This window comes from Argopecten irradians, unplaced genomic scaffold (genome assembly GCF_041381155.1).
Source record: "Argopecten irradians isolate NY unplaced genomic scaffold, Ai_NY scaffold_0905, whole genome shotgun sequence".
Lineage (NCBI taxonomy): Eukaryota > Metazoa > Mollusca > Bivalvia > Pectinida > Pectinidae > Argopecten > Argopecten irradians.
The window spans coordinates 15,290-19,509 of NW_027188372.1; the positions used below are offsets into that span (position 1 = coordinate 15,290).

A 4,220-nucleotide genomic window follows, 5' to 3' on the forward strand; every position below is an offset into this window, starting at 1 on the left:
AGTTAGAAAGAAAGTTTGTAAGAAAGTTTGTAAGAAAGTTAGAAAGAAAGTTTGTAAGAAAGTTTGTTAGAAAGTTAGAAAGAAAGTTAGAAAGAAAGTTTGTAAGAAAGTTTGTAAGAAAGTTAGAAAGAAAGTTTGTAAGAAAGTTTGTAAGAAAGTTAGAAAGAAAGTTTGTAAGGAAGTTTGTAAGAAAGTTGATGAAAGTTTGTAAGAAAGCTTATGAAAGTTTGAAAAAATGTTTCTAAGAAAGTTTGTAAGAAAGTTAGAAAGAAAGTTAGTTAGAAAGATCGTTAGTGTTAACGTGTGACGAATGAAAGCCCCCCTGTGAGGGGACATCTGTTTATATTTAAAAGGCTGACCCCAAGGCCCCAACCTTGGCAGCTTTCAAATGTATAAATGTTCTGGGGTATTAAAATTGTGTTTTTATGAAAAATGAAAAAAAAAAAAAAAAAAAAAAAAAAAAAAAAAAAAAAAAAAAAAAAAAAAAAAAAAAAAAAAAAAAAAAAAAAAAAAAAAAAAAAAAAAAAATAAAAAAAAAAAAAAAAAAAAAATGTTAATATTGTAAATAAAAATGTAAATATTGTAAATAAAAAAATTCACAATGGCAATACATGACATGATCCTGATGTCATAATAATTTCAAATATTTTCATATTTTTCAGGATAGTGATACCATGAAGATATGCGACAACCATCAGGACAAACCTCCTTTGATAGCGACCCATAATGCTTTAGCAGAGCATCTGGACCCAGGATAGTGATTCAATCAGGACAGTGACAACCATTAGGTAGGGACAATTACCCATATCTAGACTGTGACAACCTTCAGGATAGAGACAACCACCAGTGATGTGCGATACTCATGAAGATATGCGAACAACCATCAGGACAGGTGACACTAGATAGCAAACATTCTTTGATAGCGACCCATAATGCTTAGCAGAGCATCTGGACCAGGATAGTGATTCAATCAGGACAGTGACAACCATCAGGATAGAGACAACCACCAGGATAGTGACAACCATCAATATTGAGAACCATCAGAATAATGACACCCAATGGCAGACGTAATGGTGACTAGTAGTGATTAGCAGAGCTCCATTCAGGTACATTTACTATTAAAAACTTATATTAAAAAAAGCTATAATTGAATTGTAAAATTAAAACTACAGTGTTATTGCAACTGCATGTGTGTATTTTGTGCCCATCACCATCAAGTGGTGGGTCATTCAAAATTATCTTTTATCCTTGGACCTGTGTCCGTTCGGAAATACTTAGGTATCACTATGTCTGCACTGTCGTCGTCTGGGAAATGGTTTCTGTGCGATAACTTAAATATTTAATGTCCGATTTCAATCAAAGGTTCATTGCTTTATATCGATAAGATTCAGACGAGTTCGATAATTGTCAAAATCTGTCAATATTTTACAAGAGTAACGGGACCTTAAAATTGTCAAAATAGATATAATCAATGGTTTCCACTCAATAGCTTTAGTATTTATTGTCTTAATTTCAACCATTTGGTATATTGTAGATCAATGTGATTCGGATGAGTTCAATAATTGGCCATAATATTTTCAGAGTAATGGGACTTTAAAAATTTTCAAAACAGATAAATCCCACATCAACTTTGGTATGTCATATCAACTCAAAGGAGTACATATGATCAGTACTTGGCCTTAATTCATTCAAAAACATAATTTTTTATAAAACCATGTACACGATGTGTCCCACCTATGACGTCATCAAATTGATGAATTTTCCTCTTCTTCGCCAAATTTTTGCTTGAAATTCATCATCGTTTTAGGTTAGAAAAGGCTTGAAATGGATTTGGCCGCCACCTTGGAGCAACTTTTTACATTTTGCATGGATATGCGTAAATACACGATACACAACGTGTGAAAATCTCTTTCTGCTCCACGAAGGCGGCCACATTCATTTTTAGAGAGAAAACCACTCAAAAAAGTATGATTTTTCAAGGATTTTTTTGTGAAAAGCATGGCGGGGAAACTGCATGTTGATGACGTCATAGTGAACTTAATTGGCACATGCGGGATATTTTCGAGATGTAATGTGTTAGCAAATGTATTCAGCTGTTATATGGCAAAATATGTTGTTCTTTACTGGAGAATTAATTTTGAGGCCATATTCGAGTCTTAAACTTCCCATCATCCTTTGGTATATCTTGAGTAATTAAGATCTGGGAAGTGGTTTGATACTGGGTCCCCGAAAAAATAAAAAATCCTTCAATTATTGCAAGAGTTACGGGACTTGATAACTTCACCTAATAATTAACAATATTTTCAACTGTAAATAACTATTTTTTGTGATACTGTGCAGGCGACACATCCACTTCCGTGGAATTCTTGTGTCCATTAATAATTTATCAAAACTACAAAGGGATCTCTCTCAATTTTCATGCAAGAATAAAGGTTTCCCTAGTACCCCTTGTTGAGCACATTGAATATTGGGGCTCATATGTCTAAAATAGCTTAACAGACAGCTAATTTGAATTTGAATAGTTTAAGTTTGTAACCACTGGGTTCAATCATATCATATGTTTTTCACCAAACTAACTGATTTCACTTTTTCTCCCCAAATGGCAGCTGCAGTATCTTTTGGTGATCTACAAGGTTCATAACTCTTCTAAGTGGCTGTTCACCCCCAAGAAAAGGAAGTTTTATTATTGTAACTGTTGTTGGCAATTCAAAATAATTGGCATCTTAGGATTGTGATGATCACCATGATAGTGACAACCAGTATATCGACAACCATCAGGATTATAGTGACACCATCAAAAAAATGACAACTATCAGGATTATAGCGACACCATCAAAAAAATGACAACCATCAGGATAGTGATGCTCGATGGCAGACGTTCCGTGATGGTGACCATTAGTGATTAGCAGAGCTCCAAACAGGTACATTTACTATAAAACCTCATGTGTAAAGCTTACATCTAATTGTAAAGTTAAATTGCAGTTTTATTGCTCATGTTATTTCGAATCAACATACAATCTGTATATATGTTTCCCTAGTACCCTTGTTGAGTAGTAATTTGGGGAAAAATATGTCTGGCCAAGTAGCTAACATGCAGCTATCTTTTATTAGTGGAATTTTGTAACCGCAATCTTTAAAAGAAACTATAAACATGTCATATCATGATTTCCACTTTACTGAATGATTTCACTATTTCTCTCCAATGACAGCTGCAGTATCTTGACCACTTTTGGGGTTCTGCAAGGCTCTGGACTCATTGGCTGTTCAATCCAAGACAAGGAAGTTTTAGTTTGGCGACTCTTGTTGGCAAACCCAAAACGGTAGGCATCGGAGAAAAGTGATACCATCAAGTTAGTGACATCCGTCAGGATAGTGACCACCATGAGGTTAGTGGCAATTAACCATCAGAATAGTAACAGCCAGGGTCATGTAAGGACGTGCCAGGTTTGTTGGTGGAGGAAAGCCGGAGTACCCGGGGAAAAATCACCGGCCAGTGGTCAGTACCTGGCAACTGCCCCACATGGGATTCGAACCCATAGCCATAACCATCAGGAATTTGACAACCATGAAGATAGTGACACCATTGGATCGTAACAACCACCAGGATAGTGACAACCCGAATGGCAACTCCAGTATCTGCGCACCTCATTTGGTGCCTGGCTCTTATCTCATCTCAAAAGAAGGAAGTCTTGGTGACTCCTGTTGACAATCCAAAATGTTCGATAGTGATACCATCAAGATAGTGTCAATTATCAGGATAGTGACACCCGATGGCAGACGATCCCTGATAAATGGTGATTGGCAGATACCGGTACCTTTCCATTCAGGTATTGTTATGAAATTTAGTAAATTACATTTTGTAAATCAAAGTCAGTTTCTTTTTTTTCACTCATTAAAGAGAGATAAAGATGTTAATGAATTATTAAACTTTAAGGTCAATACTTGAGTTATACACACTATCAATACAAACTGAATACCACTAATGGATCTGCTCTGGTGAGGTTTCCGTCTCAGTTCGTTGAAGTCTCGATTCATCTTTAATTAAAGATTTTTAAAAACTAATTTTCACCATTTAATTTGTAGCAAGTTGCTATATAAAAAATATGTTACGAAGTGGACTTCTTTTTGTTGTAAATTTTTCATATATGAGTTTGATTTGGTGGGCCATTTTGAAAACGTGCACTTTTTTTACATTTTAAATTTGTAGAGAGGTGAAATTT

The 4,220-nt window shown here is 35.0% G+C and overlaps 1 long non-coding RNA gene across 1 annotated transcript; it reads left to right on the forward strand.

The window, feature by feature from the left end:
* Positions 1-898: 898 nt before the first annotated feature.
* Positions 899-3,997, forward strand: LOC138313763 (uncharacterized). The gene is made up of 3 exons (XR_011207255.1): positions 899-1,106; positions 2,607-2,921; positions 3,210-3,997. It is a non-coding gene; the product is annotated as an uncharacterized lncRNA (long non-coding RNA).
* The last annotated feature ends 223 nt before the right edge of the window (positions 3,998-4,220 follow it).